We start from the raw sequence: 24,806 nt of genomic DNA, 5'->3' as shown, positions 1-24,806 counted from the left end.
TGTTTTTTTTGTTGTTGTTTGTTTTGTTTTTTGTTTTTTTGTTTTTTTAGTAGAAATTAGCAAGCATTGCCATTTGACTTATTTAATTTCTGTTATTCATTGTCTGGAGGTCAGAGTCTCATGTATGTATCTTGATGTATTCAATATCTGAAATATTGTTGCAATATTTACTCTCCTTGGATGCAAATAAAAATTCTTTTGGTTTTGTGGGTGGGTAAAAGCAGAAGTGTCCTATAAACTAAACTATTAAAAGTTCTCCCTTATTTTTGAAGGAATCAGGCTAATTTTCTATAAATTCTGTATTGTCTCTAAACTTTTGTGGTCCTAATGCATTGTTTGTTTTGTTTTCCCCTCAACACAAAGAGTAACGTGATGATTAAGTGTCTGGACTATGGAATCGGATCTAACACAAATGCTACTCTGCTACTTGCTAGTTTTATGTTCTTGGGAAAGTTACCTACCCTCTATAAGTCATGTGTACCTCCTCTAGTAAGGGAGAAAATAGTAATACCTATCTCATTAAATTCTGAGACTTAGTAAAACATCTGGCACATTGTTACTATGGAAAATGCTACCTATTATAAGAATACTAATTTAGGAAATATAGAAAAGCATGAATAAGAACATAATTTTTTTCTCCACCAGGAAAAAACACTATTAACATTCTGGTTTATCTGCTACAGGGACGTACACACTCACACACACACACACACATATGGAGCATATTATACATATTTGTGTCCTAAACTGCCCTTCCTTCTTATAAGCATGTCAAGTACATTTCTTAAGTTGGCTAAATATTCTATAAAAGACATGTTTATCTGTGGCTGTACATTATTATATCATGTAGATGTATCATAATTGAACCAACAGACATTTAGTCAGTTTCCATACATTAATTTGTATACATTTTTATATATACCTCTGAGGTGAACAGAGGTATATATAAAAATATATACCTTCATCAAGGTATCCCTCTCTCTTAAATTATATATAAGGTAAAATCCAAGGAGTAGAACTGGAAGGCTAAATGAAGTGAGCATATTAAAATCTTTTAAGACATGGTACCAAATGTGTCTCTAGTGTTCAAGAAAATAGTGATATAATCTGTTATTTTAAAAGAATTACTCTGGTTGCTGTGTAGAAATAGAAGGCAAGAAAAGAAGTAGAGGTGTAAATTAGAATAATACGTATCAAACTTTAATGTGTCTATGATCACATGGGATACCTTAAAATGCAGATTCCAATTCAGTAGTCCATATATGCCTGTGACCCTACATGTCCAGCAGTGTCGCAGGTGATGCGAATGCTGCCTTCTGGTCTGTGAACCATGTTTTGAATCACAAAAAGCTAGAAGACAATTTCAGTAATTGAGTTGAGAGATTATGGTGGCTTAGAAGAGAACATAGCAATGGAAATGTGGATGTTTGATGTATTTTAAAGGTAAAGTAAATCTAATCTTTAATAGCTGAGTATATCTAGTCCAGTTAATTAACCTCTCCGATCCCAGTATCATAATTTGTGAAAAATAGACTATAATACATATTACCCTAGATTGCTGGAACAAACCAGAAAGTGTTTTATGAACTAGTAACTACTATTTAATACATCAGATTTTTGCCGTCTGTTAATTAATGTTCAATAACTATTGGCTTTTAATAGTATATTTGTTCTCTAGAAATTTTTTACTAAGAGAATTACATAGAATTGGTTTTTGGATGCTTTTTTCCTCCAGTAGGTAGGAGTAGATGAGATAAGTAAAGGTATATAAAATCTTTTATAAAGGTAGCTAACAAATAATAAGATTTAACCTATTTAAGGATGAGAAGATGAAAAATTTTACCCTGAAAATTAATTCTAGATAGGAATTTTCAGTAGCTCATTAGTATTGATTGGAATATTCTAGTGGGAAAAATAACTGAGACAAAAGTTCCAAAGAATTGAAAGTTTTTTGTAAAGGATTTTGTATCATGAGGCCAAGATGCTAAGCAAGATAAACTGAGATCTGCAAATTTTAAAACATCAAGGGCAAAAACCAAAACAAACAAAAACCAAAAAAGTTAAAACAAAAACAAAAAAACCTTTAAGGAAAACGCTTTCAGTATTAAGATTGGGTAGGAATGAGATGAGCAAAACTGAAGTAACAAAGGAGATGGAATTTTGATGGACCATAAAGACAATGAAAATATATATGCAAAGAGAAAACTGGAATCATAGTGAATTTCTTAAAAGCGCAAATTAGTTGTTTACTATGTTGTTTTCTGAAAGAACATTAAAAAGTGAACACAAGCTAAGGACAAATAATCTGTCCAATGCTTAGCAACTGAGGATATACAACTAAAGGATGGTCATATGACCTTTGGCTTCCTTTGAGGTCTTGCATTTTTTTTAGAAATTTCTTTAGCCCTAGATGGTCAAGAATGAAATCACTTTTCTTAAGATTTAAGCTAAACCATGAAGGATAGATATGATTTTATTCAGCAGAAATGGCCCACAAATGTCTTTCTGGAAGACATATGTATATTCAGAAAACAAAAAAGTAAGAACAGATTAGAATTAGAATATTTATGTGGTCAAATGGAGGGTGAGCACAGTAGTAAAACCTGCAAAATTAAGTACGGATATGTCACTGTATTGGTTTTCTGTTGATGCCATAACAAATTACTATAAATGTAGTGGCTTAAAACCATTTGTTTATTAACTTATAGTTTAGTAGGTCAGAAGTCCATGTGGACTCTGGCTCTAGATCCCACAACACTCAAATCAAGGTATTGGTCAGCCTAGGCTCATATATGGAGGTTCTGGAGAAAAGTCTGCTCCCAGCTTATTCATGGCAGAATCTTATTACCTTGTGGTTGTAGGGCTGAGATCTCTGTTTCCATGTTGCCCATCAGCTGAAGGTCATTCTCAGCTTTTATGGGCATTCTCTGTCCATGGCTTTATTTATATGGATGTCATTAGGTTCAGGAGCAGAGAGACCAAAGAAGTGTTTTAGGAAAATTCATTTGGCTATGCCTTTAAGCAAATTTCCTCTATTTCAAATATGTGTATTTATATTTAATAACACTTATGAAGGCTTACCATTCCTTGAGGAATATTCATTTATTTAATATAATTAAGTTTGCGGCAGTGATTTTGTCCTGAGGTTTAAACTCTAATATAACATACCTTTTCAACCTTTTTATAAAAATATTAATCTGTATTTAATATGCATTTCCCTATTCTTCATCAAGGTATCCCTTTCTCTTAAACAGATCTGAAAGTATTTTCTCTCCCATAAATTTTTTCTGTGAGCTCTCATCTGAGTAACTGGCTGCTTTCTTCCTCCCTGTTCTAGATGGTCATATTTCTACAGTAACTTTTACTAATCCTTATACTAATTATGTAATTCAATTTTCTTTGCATTCATAGATTACAGTGGTGTCTTGAAAATAATGTTCTTCATGTTGACTCATGTATTTCAGGATCTAATATACTTATTTTTTTATTAATAGGTCTTATTTTGAATTATAAATTCATTACAGGATAAGGATGGTATTTCTGCTAATAAGCTATAATTTTTAGTGTAGAGCAAAGACATATTAAGCATTTAATGACTTATTTTAGTAGGAAAGATGAAAATATTATATTTATACTGGTCATTTAAGATATACCAGTAATTAATGTCGGATAATACTCTGAAATAGTGTGTATAATTGGAAAAATTTTCACTGTGTGCATCAATTAATCAAAAGCTGGAAATGAGCACCTATTATGTATTGGGAGACAATTCTCCATGGGTCTTTTGTATGTCTGCACATCCATGGGTCTTTTGTGTGTCTGCACATCTTGTGAACAGAGGCACTGACAGCTTTTGTTCTGGATGATCTTTTCAAGAATATTTCCAAAACAAACAGACTTGTAAAATTAGAAATATTGTCCCTTCCAGGAAAGAAGGAAGATTTGTTGGCTGTCCATATAAAGATAATATGTTGCTCTGGGGAAAAGGCTCATTATAAAACATTGGAATTAAGATGGAGATTCCTCTCCTGTAAAGCAATCCACTGCATATGCAGGTGTCACCTCTCTCTTGTTGTGTCAATCTGTGAAAATTGGGTGTAGGGAACTGGGGCTAGATAATGATCATACTTTGGCCAGTGCTATTGCTACGGGTAATTAACTGCCTTCCTCTCTGACTCAGGAATTCTGTGTTTTCTGCAGCATCTGTGAGTCTGAGGTAGCCTAGCTTGTTAGCTTGTGAGTAGAGTAAGATCCTAGACCCTTCCTAGTTATTGACATTATGTTTCAGATATTTTGCTACATGTATAAAGTAGAATAAACTATATTTTTGCCCTCATGTAGCTAATAATCTGTCTTGGCCTGCTTATATTTGAGACAATAAGGACAAAGAAAAAAACTAGAAGTTTATTATAGGACTGACCTTTTTTTTTTTTTTTTTACTATTAGTCCAGTGTATTTTGCTGTTCTTTGAAACTAAGCCACAATACTTTCATCAGTGTAATTCCATTATTTCTGCATTAAAAAAACTTGGCTTAACTTGAATCACATAACCCTTAAAATTTGCTAAGAGAATATTAATTTAAAATTAATCAAAATTGGACTCATTTAGAAAGTTTAAAATCTTTTAGAGGGTCCTTATTTTTTGTTGTCGTTTTTTGTTTGTTTAGTTGGTTGATTGGGTTCTTTTTGAGATTTGTAGGAATACTTTGATTTTTGTTTTTAATATTCATACAGTAATATTGACTGTGTGCGTGTATGTGTGTGTGTGTGTGTGTGTGTGTGCATGTGCATACTTCTGTGACCTTAGGTATTTGTAACCAGAACCACATCAGTTCCATAATCCCCAAAACCACTAGAGGATCCTTATTTTAATTTCCATTTTCCTGCAATACTGTAAAGGTTATCTTTTCCTAAATTTGTTGACCATTAGAATCTCAGTTCCATCTCCTTTGTACTTCTAGATGACTCTGTGGTAGCTATTTTAAGATTGGGGGAGAAAATTATATTTAATAAAAAAAAAAGAATGCCCTAAGGTGGTTTGAGGAGACAGAGGGGAAAGGCTATTAGAGAGATTCTGAGGCCTAATTCCAGGCATGCGCCATCTGTTCCCTGAGTCTAACCTCGCCTCTCACAGAATGATTTATTTTAATTAGAATATGAATCCTTACTCATTTGGCCTAGAGACACTCAAGCTGGAAGGACAGAGGAGTCTCATTCTTGGACCCTGGCCCAGGATTAGCAGCTTCCTGGGACAAAAGATAGGAGACCATGATAACCATATGTCATTCTTTTAGAAAATAATATTAGAAGGAATAAATTGAGAACTGTTGGTTATATCGTTTTACAGTAGTATTGGTGTCTCTAGAGGTCAGGGGCAATAGATGACATGATAAATTATGTTAGTAGGGAGGAGTGTCTTGTCTTTAAGCCCAGCTTGATTACTTAAATCTGGTTATGGGACCATCTTTTTTTCCTATACAATACCCACCTTAATTCTAGGAAATAAGATTACTTAGTGTTCTATGGGAGCTACAAACAAAAGCAAATGAAAGATTATGAGCCTGCCATGAATCTTTAGGACAGTTGTAATCAAACTTTAGCCTACATCAGAATCACTAGGAAGACCTATAAAAACAGATTGCTGGACTCCACCTCCAAAGTTTCTGACTCAGTGTATCAAAATCAGAATTAGCATTTATAATAAACCCCCAGGTGATACTGATGCTGCTGGTTCTGGGACCATACTTTTGAGAACCATAGTTCTATGCTACTGGCAGAATAGAAGAGAAAATATTTTAATCTAAAATATAGTGCTCTTTGTTATAAGGCATGTACAATTTGCCTCTGTAATTAATGTCTTCATCCACTCAACAAATAATTGATAAGGGCACATGAACAAGGGAATCACTCTGGTAGTAGTGTGGCTGATAAATTGATGAAGTAGACATGAATCTTATCCACAGAAGGCTTCCAGGGTAAAAGAAGAGATAAGGCAAGTAGAAGACAATGATTTCCAACAGAAAATCTAAAGCCATAACACAAGGTGTCAATATAGTACTGTGGAGGGTGAAGAAGGGAGAGATTTCTGAGGGAGGTCAAAAGGTGTGGAGGTCCTGGTAACTAGGGTAGTCTTCATAGCTCTACTCATGCCTAAATTCTCTTCTTGCCTCATAAAAAATATTCAGTTTGCACACTTAGATTCTGCCATACAGCTCTACTTATGTGACAAATATTTAAGTATATTTGCCACATATTGAGAGCTGGAGCTTGTTGGCATGGTTAGTTTCATAATATAATATGTGGTAATAGTTTTATTGCATTTTGATTCCATTAATATAGTTATAAGTAATTACGAGATTCAGAAAAGGTGGTAGTGAACATATATTTGATAAAAATATGCACACAATTTTAAAAGGGTAAAGTCTTTCAGCCTACTCATCAGATTGATATTAGATTAACGGTTCAGAATTTTTGGTTATATTCTGTAATCCTTTGCTTAGAAAATGGTCAGTGTTACTTTCTAAATTGTATTTCTATGCTGAAAGCTCTTCAAGCACAAAATAAACCTCTCCTTTAAATATGGGACAAGCAGAGGTAAAACAAACACATTTGCTGGTGTTGAACAAATTCTTACTTTGAATATTAGAAAGGAAACAAGAACACATCATCATGTGTGTAATTAGTGCAAAATCCCAAACCATATTGATGCTTAAAATATATTTAACAGGACTTCACAGATATATTCAGAACATTCCATCCCAAAGCAACAGAATACACATTCTTCTCTAGTGCCCATGGAACATTCTCCAGTAGATCACATCCTGGGTCACAAATCAGGTCTCACCCGGTACCAAAAGACTGGGATCATTCCTTGCATATTTTCAGACCACAGTGCTTTGAAACTAGAACTCAATCACAAGAGGAAAGTCGGAAAGAACTCAAATACATGGAGGCTAAAGAGCATCCTACTAAAGAATGAATGGGTCAAACAGGAAATTGAAGAAGAATTAAAAAAATTCATGGAAACCAATGAAAATGAAAACACAACTGTTCAAAATCTTTGGGATGCAGCAAACGCAGTCCTAAGAGGAAAGTATATAGCAATACAAGCCTTTCTCAAGAAACAAGAAAGGTCTCAAATACACAACCTAAGCCTACACCTAAAGGAGCTGGAGAAAGAACAGCAAATAAAGCTGAAACCCAGCAGGAGAAGAGAAATAATAAAGATCAGAGCAGAAATCAATGAAATAGAAACCAAAAGAATGGTAGAACAGAGCAATGAAACTAGGAGCTGGGTCTTTGAAAGAATTAATAAGATTGATAAACCCCTGGCCAGACTTATCAAAAAGAAAAGAGAAAGGACCCAAATAAATAAAATCCTGAATGAAAGAGGAGAGATCACAACCAACACCAAAGCAATACAATTATAAGAACATATTATGAGCAACTATATGCCAGCAAATTAGATAATCTGGAAGAAATGTATGCATTCCTAGAGATGTATAAACTACAAAATCTGAACCAGGAAGAACTAGAAAACATGAACAGACCTATAAACACTAAGGAAGTTGAAGCAGTCATCAAAAATCTCCCAAAAAACAAGAGCCCAGGGCCAGATGACTTCCCAGGGGAATTCTACCAAACATTTAAAGAAGAATTAATAACTATTCTTCTGAAATTGTTCCAAAAAATAGAAATGGAAGGAAAACTTCTAAACTCCTTTGATGAGGCCACCATTACCTTGATCCCAAAACCAGAGACCCCATCAAAAAGAAGAATTACAGACCAATATCCCTGATGAACATGGATGCAAAAATTCTCACCAAAATACCAGCCAATAGGATCCAACAGTACATTAAAAGGATTATTCACTGCGACCAAATGGGATTTATTCCTGAGCTGGTTGGTTCAACATGCACCAATCAACCAATGTGATACAATACATTAATAAAAGAAAGAACAAGAACCATATGATCCTCTCAATAGATGCAGAAAAAGCATTTGACAAAGTACAGCATCCTTTCTTGATCAAAACTGTTCAGATTATAGGGATAGTGGGTACATACCTCAATATCATAAAAGCCATCTATGAAAAACCCACAGCGAATATCATTCTCAATGGGGACAAACTGAGAGCTTTCCCCCTAAGGTCAGGAACACGGCAGGGATGTCCACTATCACCACTGCTATTCAACATAGTACTAGAAGTCCTAGCCACAGCAATCAGACAACAAAAAGAAACAAAGGCATCCAAATCGGCAAAGAAGAAGTCAAACTCTCACTCTTTGTAGATAATATGATACTTTATATAGAAAACCGAAAGACTCCACCCCAAAACTGCTAGAACTCATACAGGAATTCAGTAAAGTGACAGGATATAAAATCAATGCACAGAAATCAGTGGCATTCCTATACACCAACAACAAGAGAGAAGAAAGAGAAATTAAGGAGTCGATCCCATTTACAATTGTACCCAAAACCATAAGATACCTAGGAATAAATCTAAACAAAGAGGCAAAGAATCTGTACTCAGAAAATATAAAATACTCATGAAAGAAATTGAGGAAGACACAAAGACATGGAAAAACGTTCCATGCTCATGGATTGGAAGAACAAATATTGTGAAGATGTCAATGCTACTTAGAGCAATCTACACATTTAATGCAATCCCTATCAAAATACCATCAACTTTTTTCAAAGAAATGGAACAAATAATCCTAAAATTTCTGTGGAACCAGAAGAGACCCCGAATAGCCAGAGGAATGTTGAAAAAGAAAAGCAAAGCTGGCGGCATCACAATTCTGGACTTCAAGTTCTATTACAAAGCTGTCATCATCAAGACAATATGGTACTGGCACAAAAACAGACACATAGATCAATGGAACAGAATGGAGAGCCCAGAAATGGACCCTCCACTCTATGGTCAACTAATCTTCCACAAAGCAGGAAAGAATGTCCAGTGGAAAAAAGACAGTCTCTTCAACAAATGATGTTGGCAAAATTGGACAGCCACATGCAGAAGAATGAAACTGGACCATTTTCTTACACCACATACAAAAATAGACTCAAAATGGTTGAAAGACCTCAATGTAAGACAGGTGTCCATCAGAATCCTAAAGGAGAACACAGGCAGCAACCTCTTCGACTTCAGCCACAGCAAATTCTTCCTAGAACCATTGCCAAAGGCAAGGGAAGCAAGGGCAAAAATGAACTATCGGGACTTCATCAAGATAAAAAGCTTTTGCACAGCAAAAGAAACAGTCAACAAAACCAAAAGTCAGCTGACAGAATGGGAGAAAATATTTGCAAATGACATATCAGATAAAGGGCTAGTATCCAAAATCTAGAAAGAACTTATCAAACTCAACACCCAAAGAACAAATGATCCAATCAAGAAATGGGCAGAAGACAAGAACAGACATTTTTCCAAAGAAGACATCCACATGGCCAGCAGACACATGAAAAAGTGCTCAACATCGCTCAGCATCAGGGAAATCCAAATCAAAACCTCCATGAGATACCACCTCACACCAGTCAGAATGGCTAAAATTAACAAGTCAGGAAATGACAGATGTTGGCGGGGATGCAGAGAAAAGGGAACTCCTACACTGTTGGTGGGAATGCAACCTGGTGCAGCCACTCTGGAAAACAGTATGGAGGTTCCTCAAAAAGTTGAAAATAGAGCTACCATATGACCCAGCAATTGCACTACTGGGTATTTACCCTAAAGATACAAATGTAGGGATCCGAAGGGGTACATGCACCCCGATGTTTATAGCAGCAATGTCCACAATAGCCAAACTGTGGAAAGAGCCAAGATGTCCATTGACAGATGAATGGATAAAGAAGTTGTGGTATATATATACAATGGAATATTATGCAGCCATCAAAAGGAATGAACTCTTGCCATTTGCAATGATGTGGATGGAATTGGGAGGTATTATGCTGAGCGAAATAAATCAATCAGAGAAAGATATGTATCATATGATCTCACTGATAATGAGGAATTCTTAATCTCAGGAAACAAACTGAGGTTTGCTGGAGTAGGGGGTGTGAGATGGATGGGGTGGCTGTTGATAGACACTGGGGAGGGTATGTGCTATGGTGAGTGTTGTGAATTGTGTAAGACTGATGAATCACAGACCTGTACCTCTGAAACAAATAATACATTATATGTTAAAAAAAAAAGAAGAAGATAGCAGGAAGAGAAAAATGAAGGGGGGGAAGTCGGAGGGGAAGATGAACCATGAGAAACTATGGACTCTGAGAAACAAACTGAGGGTTCTAAAAGGGAGGGGGGTGGGGGGATGGTGATGGGTATTAAAGAGGGCACAGATTGAATGGAGCACTGGGTGTAATATGCAAACAATGAATCATGGAACACTACATCAAAAACTAATGATGTACTGTATGGTGATTAACATAACATAATGAAATAAAAAAAGTCATAAAAAATCTACTTATCAATCATCAACACACATTCATCCCATTTCAGAAGCCTAATGAAAAAGTAATTTCAAAAATAGTTTTATATTTTTTAATTCTATATATATTTCTTTTTTTTAAAGATTTTATTTATTCATTTGAGAGAGAGAGAGAGAGAGTACAAGCAGGGTTAGAGGCAGAGGAAGAGGGAGAAGCAGACTCTCCACTGAGCAGGGAGTCGGATGTGGGACTCGATCTCAGGACCCTGGGATCATGACCTGAGCCGAAGGCAGGCACTTAACCATCTGAGCCACCCAGGCGCCACTTAATTCTGCATATATTTCAAATATTTTTGTGTCTATGATTGTATACTTTATATAAATATAAATACAAATATATATTAATACATATTCTAAAAAGTTCATGAGGTGGGCTTTATATTATCCAAGATGAATATACATATTTTTATCCTCTTTCATTTGGTCATTTCTAGAAGTCTTAAATATCATAAAGTTGAACTCAGGTTTACAGTACTTAGTGTGGGGAAAAAATCCACCTATGCAAATGCTTCCATTTTCTTAAACCAGATTCAGGAATTCTTGAAATAGTCATTTAATATTCCCTGAACCTCTACTATGAAGTAGCACTGTACTACAGTAGGAAAGTAATATGACTATGCTTTTATATTTATGTGGTATGAAGGTATGGAGAGAAACAATGTTTTAAACAGAAAATTAACTTGAACTGTAGTAAATAATAGATGAAAGTTTATACCTCAGGGTGCCTTCTCTTCACAGTTCTTTCTGTTAATGAAACATCCAGTGAGTAGATGCATTTCACCATGTGAAATTGGAAAGTGTGATAGATTTCTTTTTCTTTTTTTTTTGACTGTGATTACATGTGCCTTGTGTCTTTGGTGGTAATAGGATTTAGAAAGGATTTCTATGTTAAGAATATCACTACTGTTCACCTAATTTTGTTGCATAGGTTTTTACTGTTACACAGTGAATGCAATTTTAACCCAATTTCTTTCCGTGTAACTTTATTGGCATGTCAAAGTCAATACACGTTTCCACTCCAAGGCAAGAAGTTCCACAAGAAGAGTCAGGTTTTATACCAAGCCTGTGGCTCTGATTATTTTTTTGAAACATCTCAAAAAGCTGGGTTGGCAAACTGTCAGTGTGTTGAATTTAAAAAGTAAAACAAATATACAGATATTTTTCTGTTTCCTCAAATTAATGAGAGGTGAATGGATTATTTTCTTCCCTTATCTAAAACACACGTGTATATTTATCTTTTTTTAATTTAAATTCAGTTAGCCAACTTATAGTATGTTGTTAGCTTCAGATATAGTGTTCAATAATTTATTAGTTGCATTAACATTTAGTGCTCATCACATCACGTGCCCTCCTTAATGCCCATCACCCAGTAACCCTATGTCCCCACCCACCTCCCCTCCAGCAACCCTCAGTTTGTTTCCTATAGTTAAGAGTCTCTCATGGTTTTTCTCCCTCTCTGATGACTTCCCATTCTGTTTTCCCTCCCTTCCGCTATTGTCCTCTGCCCTTTTCTTATATTCCACCTATAAGTGAAACCATATGATAATTGTCTTTCTACGATTGACTTTTTTCGCTTACCCTAATACCCTCCAGTTCCATCCATGTCGATGTAAATGGTAAGTATTCATCCTTTCTGATGGCTGAGTAATATTCCATTGTGTGTGTGTGTGTATATATATATATATATATATATATATATATATATATGTATGTATACACATCTTTATCCATTCATTTGTTGATGCCTATTTTAGCTCTTTCCACAGTTTGGTTATTGTGGACATTGCTGCTATGAAGAATGGGGTGCAGGTGCCCCTTCGGATCACTACATTTGGATCTTTGGAGTAAACACCTAGTAGTTTAATTGCTGGGTCGTAGGGTAGCTCTATTTTGAACTTCTTGAGGAACCTTTATACTGTTTTCCAGAGTGGCTGCGCCAGCTTGCATTTCCACCAACAATGTAAGAGGGTTCCCCTTTCTCCACATCCTCACCAACATTTGTTGTTTCCTGTCTTGTTAATTTTAGACAGTCTGACTGGTATGAGGTGGTATCGCTGTATTTCCTGATGCCAAGTGATTGTGGAACATTTTTTCATGTGTCTTTTGGACATTTGTATGTCTTTGGAGAAATGTCTGTTCATGTCTTCTGCCCAGTTCTTGATTGGATCATTTGTTCTTTGGGTGTTGAGTTTGATAAGTTCTTTATAGATTTTGGATACTAGCCCTTTATCTGATATGTCCTTTGCAAATATCTTCTCCCATTCTGTAGTTTGTCTTTAGTTCTGTTGACTGTTTCCTCTGATGCTCAAATTATCCATTTGACCAGTGGAGCCTTTTCAAGGTGACTTCTGTGCCTTCCTGCTGGCATTCTTGCAGGTTGTCTCAGAGGTTATTTTTGTTCATTTCTTTTTAAAATAAAAAAAAATTACGTTGCTTCTCTCCAGCCATCATTCTCAATATTGTTCCCATAATACTCCTACACCTTTATACACACACACACACACACACACACACACACACACACACACACAGACACACACACTATTCAATTTATTTAAACTAAAACACAAACAAACAAAGAGTGTAAGCATTCCTCCCACCTCCCCCCCCCATCCCTCTGCCTCTGGTAACCACCACTCTGTTCTTTGTATCCATGAGATTGGTTTTTATTTTTATTTTATTTTAGATTCCACATATAAGACAGATGATATGGTATTTGTTTTTCTCTAACTTATTTCACTTAGTGTAATGCCTTCAAGGTCGATGGGTACCATATGTGATACATACACATATATGTATGTGTGTGTGTGTATGTGTATCCCATATTTTCTTTATCCAGTCATCCATGGATGGATACTTAGGTTGCTACCATATCTTGGCTCCTGTAAATAATACACTGTGAACAGGAGGCAGCACATTATCTTTTAGAGTTATTCTTTTTGTTTTCCTCAGATAAGTAGTCAGAAGTAGAATTGCTAAATCATATGGTAGTTCTCTTTTTGATTTTTGAGGAACATTCCATACTGTTTTCCATAATTACTACACAAATTTTCATTCCCAGCAACGGTGTACAAAGGGTACCCTTTTCTCTATATCCTTGCCAACACTTGTTATGTCTTGTCTTTTTGATAATAGCCTAACAGGTTTCTAACAGGTGTGAGATGATATCTAATTGTAGTTTTGTTTTGCATTACCCTGATAATTAATGATGTTGAGTATTTTCTCATGTGTCTATTGGCCATCTGTATGTCTTCTTTGGAAAAATGTCCATTCAGATCTGCCCATTTTGTCATTGGATTGCTTGCTTTTTTGCCATTGGGTTGTAGGAATTCTTTATATATTTTGGACATTAGTCTTCATCAGATTTTCAAATATTTTCTCCCATTTGGTGGATTGCCTTTTTATTTTGCTGATGGTTTACTTTTCTGTGAAAAGGTTTTTAGTTCGTTGTACTCTCACTTTTTTATTTTTTATTTTGTTGCTTTTGCTTTTGACACCAGACTTAAAAAATCATCACCAAGACCTATGTCAAGGAGCTTATCACCTATGTTTTCTTCTAGGAGTTTTAAGATTTCTAGAAGTTTGAAGATTTAAATGGATTTAAGACTTTATTTTCAAGTCTTTAACCCATTTTGAGTTAATTTTTGTGTATGGTATAAAGTGGTTCAGTTTCATTCTTTTGCGTGTGGCTGTCCAATTTTCCCAGCACCAATTATGCTAAAGACTATTCTTGCCCCACTGTATATTCTTGGTTCCTTTGTTGTAAATTAATTGACTATTTAGGTATAGGTTTATTTCTCTGCTTTCTGTTCTGTTCCATTGATCTGTGTGTCTGTTTTTATGCCTATATCATAGTAGTTTAATTACTACAGCTTTGTAATACAGTTTGAAATCAGGGAGTGTTATACCTTCAGTTTGTTTATCTTTTTCAAGATTGCTTTGGCTATTTGCAGTTTTTTGTGGTTCCATACAAATTTTAGCATTATTTGTTGTATTTCTATGAAAAATGGCATTGGGATTATAATAGGGATTGCATTGAATCAGTAGATTGCTTTGGGTTTATGGGCATTTAAAAATATGACTTCTTCCAATCCATGAGCACAGAATACCTTTACATTTATTAGTGTCTCTTCAACTTTCATTAATTTCTTGTAGTTTTCAATATACAGGTTTTTCACTTCCTTGGTTAAGTTTATTCCTGGGCATTTTATTCTTTTTGATGCAATTGTAAATGGGATTATTTTCTTAATTTCTATTTCTGATAGTTTTTTATTATTGTATGGAAATGCAACAGATTACTCTATGTATTGATTTTGTATCCTTCAGCTTTAATGAATTTGATTATTCTAACTGTTTTTTGATAGAATCTTTAGGGTTTTCTATATATAATATTCTATTTGCAAATAGTGACAGTTTTACTTCTTCCTTCTGAATTTGGATATTTGTTACTTATTTTTATTTTTAGAGATTTTATTTATTTATTTGACAGAGAGAAAGAGAGACCACTAGAGAGGGAACACAAGCAGGGGGAGTGGGAGAGGGAGAAGGAGGCTTCCATGGAGCAGGGACCCCCAATGTGGGGCTTGATCCCAGGATCCCGGGATCAATGACTGAGCCACCCAGGCTCCCTGTTATTTGTTTTTAATGCCTAATTACTGTGGCTAGGGTTTTCAATAGTGTGTTGAATAAAAGTGATAAGAGTGAGCATTCTTGTATTGCCGCTGTTCTTAGAGGAAAGCTCTCAGTTTTTCACCATTGAGTATGATGTTAACTATGGGCTTGTCATATATGGTCTTTCTTATGTTGAGGTACGTTTTCTCTATATCTGCTTTGTTGAGAGTTTTTAATCATAAATGAATGTTGAATTTTATCCTTTTCTATATCTATTGAGATGATCATATGATTTTTATCCTTCCTCTTGTTAATGTGGTATATCACATTAATAGGCAAATGTTGAACCTTCCTTGCATTCCTGGATTAAATCCTACTTGATCATGATCTATGATCCTTTTAATTTATTGTTGAATTCATTTTACTAAAAATTTGTTGAGGATTTTTATATCTGTGCTTATCAAGGATATTGACCTACATTTTCTTTTCTGTGGAATCCTTTTCTGGTTTTGGTATCATGGTAATGGCGGCTTTTTAAAATGAGCTTGGAAGAGTTCTCTCTTCTATTTTTGGAAAACTTTGAGAAGGATAGGCATTAATGTTTCTTTGAATGTTTGGTAGAATTCACCTGCGAGGCTGTCTGGTTCTGGGCTTTTGTTTGGTGGGAGGTTTTTTGATTACATATTTAATCTCCTTCCTTGTAATCTGTCTGTGAAGATTTTCTATTTCATCATGATTCAGTCTTTGTAAGTTGTATATTTCTAAGAATTTATCCATTTCTTCTAGGTTGTCCAATCTGCTAGAGTATAATTGTTCATAGTAGTCTCTTATGATTACTTGTATTTCTGTGTTATCAGTTATAGTATTTCCTCTTCATTTCTGACTTTGAGTCCCTTCTCTTCTTTTTTCTTAGTGAGTGTAGCTACAGGGTTATCAATTTTCTTTATTTTTTTTAAAGAACCATCTCTTAGGTTAATTGATCTTTCTTCTTTTAGTCTCTATTTCATTTATTTCTTCTCTACTCTTTGTTATTTCCTTCTATTAACTTTCCACATTATTTGTTCTTCTTTTTCTAACTCTGTGAGGTGTAAAGTTAGTTGTTCTTTTCTTTATTTGAGACTTTTTTGTTTCTTGAGGTAGGTCTTTTTTGCTATGAACTTCCCTCTTCAAGCTGCTTTTTGTTGTATCCCATAAAGTTTGGTATGTTACATTCTATTTTTGTTTGTCTCAAGGTATAATTATGATTTCTTTTTTAATTTCTTTTTTGAGCCATTAGTTGTTTAGTAGCATGTTGTTTAATGTCCACATATTTGTGAATTTTCCACTTTTATTTATGTACTTAATTTCTAGTTTCATACCACTGTGGTCATAGAGATGTTTGATATGATTTCAATCCTCTTGAATCTATTAAGACTTGTCTTGTGACCTAACATATGATTTATCTTGGAAAATCTTCCATGTGCACTTGAGAAAGAAGCTGTATTCTATTCCTTTAGATGGAATATTCTATAAATACCTGTTAAGTCTATCTGTTCTAACGTTTCATTTAAGGCTGATATTTTCTTACTAATTTTCTGTCTGGATGATCTATTCATTGACGTAAATGGGTATTCAATTCCCTACTCTTATTCTATTGCTGTCTATTTCTCCCTTTAGGTCAGTTAATATTTGTTTTATATATTTTGGTTCTCCAATGTTGGGTGCATAAATATTTACAAATGTTATATTCTTTTGTTGGATTAACCTCTTTATTATTATGCCACACCCTTCTTTGTCTCTTATTACAGTATTTGGTTTAAATTCTGTTTTGTTTGATATAAGTATAGCTACTCCAGCTTTCTTTGGGTTTCCATTTTCTTGAGACATCTTTTTCCATTCCTTCACTTTCAGTCTGTGTGTCCTTACATGTTAAGTGAGTCTCTTGTAGGCAGCATATAGGTAGGTCTTGTTTTGTTTATTTGTTTTGTTTTTTATTTTGTTTTAATCCATTCAACTACTGTATGTATTTGATTGGAGAATTTAGTCCATTTACATTTAAATTAATTATTGAGAGATCTGTGATTATTGCCATTTTGGTAATTGTTTTATGGCTATTTTTGTATTTCCTCTCTGTTTCTTTCTTTTTCTGCTGCTCTCTTCCTTTGTGGTTAGATTACTTTCTTTGGTGGTATGCTTATATTCCTTTCTTTTTATCTTTTGAATATTTACTATAGGTTTTTACTTTGTGGTTACCATGAAGTTTGCATATAACCGTTTTTAACAGTTTATTTTAAGTTGATAACAACTTAAGTTTGATTTCATTCTAAAGCTCAACATTTTTATTTCCCTTCCTGCATTGTATATTTTTGATGTTATATTTTACAGAATTTTATCTTTGTGTATCCCTTAACCAATTTTGTAATCATAAGCATTTTTACTACTTTTGTCTTTTAATCTTCGTAGTAGTTTTATTTTTTTAATTTTAATATGTATTTTTAAGGATTTTATTTATTTGAGGGAGTGAAAGAGAGAGAGCATGCATGTGTGAACAAGGGGGGGACAGAAGGGGAGAGAGACAAGCAAACTCTGCACTGAGCACGGAGCCTGACTCAGGGCTTGATCTCACAACGCTGAGAAACCAAGAGTCAGACGCTTAACTGACTGAGCCACCCAGGCACCCCTTAATCTTCGTACTAGTTTTATAAGGGATTAACCCACTACCTTTACTATATATTTACCCTTCCAATGAGATTTATTCTCTCATATTTATTTTTTTTATTAATTAGTACCTTTTCTTTTTAACTTTATTTTCTATTAGTTTATTCTTAGTGAGTTATAAAAATTATTGATTGTAGCACTTAAAACCATGCAACTGGAGATAATAAATTTGTAATATAAGTAAGGTTTAATAATCTCACTTTATAAGAAATTATCTTTAACATAAAATAATGCCACAGTGTTTATAAATGTATCATTTATAAATTAGCAAACAGTTATCTATCTTTGCTCTTGCTGTGGGCCCTGAGAGGCTGACCTTAATATGTTACATCACTCCATCTGTCTTTCCTTCTGGATTGCAGTTGTGTTCAGCAACTGCCAAAGATGGGGGGGGAGGGGGAGAAGAATGGGTCTGGATATTTATATTATTCTTGCCCCCTTCTGACATTGTCCTACCTCTAATTAGAACCTCTATCAGGCAGTGCTTCTGCCACCACTTCAGCTTTTCCCAGTATCTGGTAACATTCACCTTGTCCCTTTATACTTAGGGTTATAAATTACCATCGTTTCTACCTCCTGAGTGCTTCCTCATCTCTTAGATTTTTGGCATACTTCTTTAAATGATCCCTTCAATAAACTATCTTTAATTAAACTATGAATATACCATTTTTCCCCTGCTGATACTCTAAACTGCTGCTACACACTTTTCCTAGTTAAGCATGGCCCTGCCAGTCCCAGCTTGGTGAAAGAATTTTCCCTTTGTACTAATAAAAGGATGTCAGTTTTCTTTGTATAAAACCACACCTGGACACAGGGCTTTGTTAGTAAACACAGACTACATTTTAGCTCCCACTAGCCTCCCTGCCTTGTTCTTCTCAAACTAGACCAGCTGTGCCGTACTTACTATGGAAGAATAACAAATGGAGAGAGAAATGGAAAAGTCCCTGCCTGTCACACACAAAATGTTTATATATATGATTCTTTTTCTAATATAAGTATACATTAAAAATGTGGCTCTACTTGTAATTCATCACTTTATGTGACTGTATTCATTTAGATAGAATAATACTATGGTTCCTAAGCATTAAAACATGAAAGTTGTAAATCTTATGTCTATGGTCTCCTGTAACAAAATATTACTGTACATTTTATATTCATTTATTTTCCATTAGATATATTATGGACTTATGTATGAGTTTATTTATATATGGAAACACATAAGTTATGTAGAACTTCTTTTTGATGGAAATTCACAGATACGTGGGTGAGGCCCGACTTCAGTGCCCTGGACTAATATCTGTTAGAAAGAAAGAATTTGTGAGGATTGAGAATAATTTGTACAGAAAAATTAGAGCAGTTCTGGTAAGGTGGGCATGAAAGAAGAGTGAAAAGTGAAGATGAAGGACAGAAGAACTTAGATAGCCAAAGGCCATTATAGCGGTACCTAGCAAATGGAAGACTGGAGAAGCAGACATACTGGGGCTGGGAAAGGGTTCCAAAATAGTAGTTGATAGGTGACTGAGATTTATTGCTTATCAGTGAACATTTTCATTTCTATGGTATATTTATACTTCCTAACATTAACCATAAGTGTAACCAGGCTTTGGATTTCATCATTCCTCATCTCTAAGTACATTCTCTTTCTTGATGACCTGAGCAGTGGCAGGGTTTTAAATATCATCTATATTCCAACAACTTCAAAATTTCTACCTCCACTCCAGTCCTCTTTCCTGAGTTTCAAACTTGCATATCCAACTGCCTACTGGATATGTTTGCCTGAATGTCTAATAGACATCTCACATTTAACATGCCTTTCCCACTTTCAGACCTGCCCAACCCATAGCCTTCACTACCTCAGCTGGACACACCACCATCCATCCATCCATTTGCACAAGGCCAAAAACTTAGGGTTGCATTTTGTGCTTTTCTTTTTCCCCATATTAAATTAATCGTGAAATCTTGGTGCTTCTACCTTTAAATATATCCATAATCTAATCACTTATCGCTAATTCTATTTTTATTCTAAGTTAAATATTAATTTCTATATTCCAATTATTTATACTCCATATGTTTTCAGACAGCATTTGAATCACTAGAGAGTAATTTTACTGTTAATTTTGTAGCTTCCCTGTTCAATCCCTAAGTCACTTTTCTTTACCTCTTTATATCACAAAACACAGATCTTCATAGCAGCTTGCTTCAGTCTTTCAGTCCCCCTCAAACTGTAGTGCAGAAACAATGGCAACAAGCCAGTGGTATCTGTCAAATTGCTGAGAAATCAAAAAAAAAATTGCTTAGAAACCATAATTTAAGGGGGCATATCTCTGGGTGAAGTAAATAACTAAGCTCTCAGAACCTCATTACTATTAATTCAAATTAAAACATACTACATTTCACAGACCCATTTTTAACAACATTTTTTGTTAATAAAAATCTGTTAATTAGATCTAATTTCATTAAGGTTTTCATCCACATGAAGTTTACCTAGAACCAAAGAATACAGTATGTTTGGCTTCAGTATTCTCATTAAAAATGCTTAACATTTTTTTTTGCCAGTGTCAATGTTTCTTTTTTTTTCTTTTTAATCTCTCATGGTTTATTTACATGGAAATACTGGGTTACATAGATATTTTGCTTCCTTGAGAGGTTTAAGCACAAGTTTCTAATCAATAGGCAAACAAAGAGGGAATTTTATATACTCTACATTGAAAATATGTTTAGTTATTTTCTTCTCAAAGTTATGAGGTTGTTAATTTCCTAAAATAGTCCAAAGAATTTGCTTTTATATTTCATAGTATGGTTTAGGTAGTGATCATTATTCTTCTAAACCTATGGAGACCTCCAGATTTTGTTTATGTAAAAGAGAATGAATATTTAACATAAATCTACAGAGAAGCTGTGGATTTAAATTATATTTGTCAGGTTGTTGATGAATCATTTATTTACCATGAGCACAGAGTAATGCCACTGCTACTCTCTATTTATGCCCTGTGTATGTTTCTGCACATACATTCAGACATCCTTGGTGAACCTTTCAGACATCTGATTTCCCTAAAATCATTAACTCTTTGATCAGAGACAGTAATGTTACATGTCCACATAATACCTTATGTTAAAAAATTATACAAGTACTCTTCTATTGGTCAAAATGTTAGCTAAAATATAAACATTTATTCACATGCATAAAATTAATGGAAATCAGTGGCATTTTCTATTTGATATCTTGTTAATGATATGACATGTTATGATGCACGAGGCCATCTGAAGGTGTCTGGAAGACAACCCAGCTCTGGAGAAACTGTTGCTTCATATTCAGGGGAATGTGGACTTTGTGTTCCCAAAGGACCTCGCTGAGATCAGGGACATGTTATTGGACAATATGGTTCAAACGGGGACCTGTGCCAGTGCCATGGCTCCATGTAAAGTCACTGTGCCAGCCCAGAATACTGAGAAAACCTCCTTCTTTCAGGCTTTAGGCATCTCCAGGGGCACCATTGAAATCCTGAGTGGTGTACAGCTGATTAAAACTAGAGCCAAACTGGGAGCCAGTGAAGCCACACTGCTGAACATCTCCCCCTTCTCCTTTGGGCTGATCATCCAAGTAGGTATTTGACAGTGGCAGCATCTATAACCTTGATGTGTTTTGGCAACACAGAGGAAACTACATTCTTGCTTCCTGAAAGGTGTCCACAGTGTTGCCAGCATCTGTCTGCAGATTGGTTACCCAGTTGTTGCATCAGTACCCTATTTTAACATAGTGGATACAGGTGGGTCCCAGCTTTGTCTGTGTAGACTGATTACATCTTCTCACTTGCTGAAAAGGTCAAGGCCTTCTTGGATGATCTATCTGCAATTGTGGCAGCTGCACCCTTGGTTGCTGCCCCATAATTACTGCCACCACCCCTACCCCTGTTGCTGCTGCAGCCCCAACCAAGGTTGAAGCAAAGGAAGAAACCAAGGAGTTGAAGGAGGATATGGGATATGATCTCTTTGACTAATCACCAAGAAGCAACCAACTCAGCCAGCTCCATTTGTGAAATGAGGAAATAAAGATTTACTTCTTTAAAAATATAATAATAATAATAATGATAATGATAATATATTACATGTATTTAGAGGTCGATGTGTGGAAGTCAATTCATAACACATATCTTTGTTAAATTCTCTGGATTTGGGAACAAGAGACCTGTATGTGAGATGCCCTGCTCTGCTATTTCTTGTCTGAGTGACTTAATAATGATGATTTAACTCCTCTGAACTTTAGTATTGTTGTTTATAAAACTGGACTAATGATGACAAACAATCATTTTGAGAATTAAGTTAGTACTATACCTGCAAAAAAAAAAAAGCTTTGTAAACGGAAATATTTCTGTTTTAAAGTACTGTCCTGTGCCATTTTCTTTCTTTTTTTTTTTTTTTTTGGAATAAAATTGGTGTTGTACATATTTACCATAGAATCTTCTAAAATTTCAAATAAAAAGCTATAAATGAGGTAATCATAACATATACTTTATCTTTTGAATGAAAAATAGTAACAATCTTGCAGGTAGTATTTTAGATTATATTAAATGTAATGTTTCTTGATCTCACTCTATATTGCCATATACCTGATTTTATCCATATATATATATGCATTTGGTTATTTAAGCTTGTTGCAATCTTAACTCTGTTAAGTAGATTTGTTAATCTGGACTTACTTGTATAATTAAAGAGTACTTTTATTATAAATTTTACTCAGTGATAGATGAAACATATAATAAATACTTAAGAAATCCAATGCCACAAAAAATATTTTGATATTATCTCTGTAACTATAGACATTAAAAGATTTGTTTTAGTTGGTGATGATGACTTATAATATATAAATAATTTACCTTGAATATTAGAGTTGTCCATATAATCAAAGAAATTGCAAATTAAATTAATTTTATTCATATGCAGCTTTTGGATTAATAGTTGTGAAACTCAGTTGAGTTATTGGCCACTTTTGAGAATCGATGTAAGATATTATTCTCTACAGAAGAATATGCAAACTCCCAGACACTGGATATTTTGCATAACATTTCAGAAGATTCCTGGATCCCTATTGATGTCTATAGATCCATGTAACCCATATTAGGATATCTTGCTTGAGTAATTACTATTCTTATTTTTTTAAATTGAGGTGTAATTAAAATAATGTATTAGTTGATGTGTACAACATCATAATTTGATATGTGTATATACTGCAAAATGGCCATTACAGTAGGTTTCATTAACATACTTCCCCGTACACAGTTACAATTTTTTAATGAGATCTTAAAAGTTCTCATCACAAGAACAAAAATTTTTGAGCATTAATTTTTATTTCAAAAAACAAATGCTTAAACATTTGGATACAATTTATAACACACAAAAATGAAAAAGAAACATTCCTGTAGTCCCACCTTGAGGAATTCACTTTTCTCTTGGCATTAACCATGCCATAAAATATTCTTATACAGCCTCACCTATAATAACTGCATATTACATCATTGAACTGAAACAGTATAGTTTTTAAACTGTCTTCTTGCTGGTAAACACTTAACATGCTTGTTTGTTAGTTTATTTGTTTTCATATTCTAACCCAACTACGGTGAATTTACTTGTAGCTAATGAAAGATTTCCAGAAGTAGAATTGTAGAATAAAAGGAAAAAAACTATTTTTAAAGTTTCAGACTAGGGGCGCCTGGGTGGCTCAGTCACTTAAGCGGCTGCCTTTGGCTCAGGTCATGATCCCAGGGTCCTGGGATCGAGCCCCGCATCAGGCTCCCTGCTCAGCAGAGAACCTGCTTCTCCCTTTCTCTCTGCCTGCCGCTCTGCCTCCTTGTGCTCTCTATCTCTCTGTCAAATAAATAAATAAATAAATAAATAAATAAATAAATTTTAAAGTTTCAGACTAAATTTCCCTCTGGAGATGTTTTACCAACTTTAATTACTACCCGGAGTTGATAGCCAAGGTCCCACTTCCCTGAATTCTTGCCCTTACTAGATATTAGTACTTAAATAAAAGTCTTTGCAAATTTTGGCTATGAAACTTATAAATATATTGTAAATTTATGATTACTAAATGGACTTAAAAAATCAAGCTAAATTATCTATGTTTATACATTTGCAAAAGCAGCTATGACAACTAGAGTCTCGTCACCACAAACGGGGCAAGAAAGTTGAAGCCTCAGAATAGATAAGAAGGCAACTTTTCTACCAGTGATACTTGGAGCTTGGAATAGCAGGGATCAAAAAAGTAATTAAACACATAGTTGTTAGACAACTAGAGTTTATATCTCAGTTTTAAGGCATTCTAGCTATATAATCATAGGCAAATTATGTAATCATTCTGAAACTTTGTTCATTCCTTTGGAAAATGGAGTTATTATTATTGCCTATTTCATAGAATTTTTGCGAAGGTTAAATATTGCAAATGAGGATCTTAGCCCAATATGTTTACTATTATTAGTCTTCGTTCGTATTGGTAACCATTTTTATGATATTAGTAGCATGTTGCAAACCCAAAAATAATTTGGGCAATGCAGATTTATTTCATTATTGTATAATTGTTTTGGGTATTTTAACTTGAAAAAAGATTTTCTGTTGTATTTGGTATTTTGAATATATTCTGAAGTCATTTTTTATGTAGCTGATGAATAGCAAATCACATTTTAATGTGTTAAAATTGGATGCAAAAATGAACAATGGAACATATGGAAAAGTGGGAAACTAAGGTGAAATTACAAGGCATATTTTTGATTCCTCAGCATATTTGCCAGAGAGGAATCACTGTGCCTCCAATACATATTTCAGTTGTTTTTTTTTAAGTAAGATTTTGAAAAAGATACTTTTAACAAACTGTCTCTGAATTTGAACATCTTTTTTTTCCTTTTAGATGTAATAACGCATTTTTAAGGAGTAGACTTACATTGGAATTTCAGTTAATATAATACGTGCACATAATCTAAAGCAACAGTATCCCACTTCAGGTTCTTGCTCCAGAGGCAG

At 34.4% G+C, this 24,806-nt stretch overlaps 1 protein-coding gene and 1 pseudogene across 2 annotated transcripts in view; both read left to right on the top strand.

Annotated features, from left to right (window-relative positions):
- Window positions 1-24,806, top strand: part of MARCHF1 (membrane associated ring-CH-type finger 1) — an 848,690-nt gene that overhangs the window by 325,101 nt on the left and 498,783 nt on the right. The window lies entirely within an intron of this gene.
- LOC113925452 lies at window positions 19,035-21,790 on the top strand (annotated as a pseudogene).

The sequence above is a fragment of the Zalophus californianus genome, chromosome 2, assembly GCF_009762305.2.
Source record: "Zalophus californianus isolate mZalCal1 chromosome 2, mZalCal1.pri.v2, whole genome shotgun sequence".
Lineage (NCBI taxonomy): Eukaryota > Metazoa > Chordata > Mammalia > Carnivora > Otariidae > Zalophus > Zalophus californianus.
The sequence above is the reverse complement of the archived record's forward strand: the minus strand, read 5'-3'. Positions and strand labels throughout refer to the sequence as shown.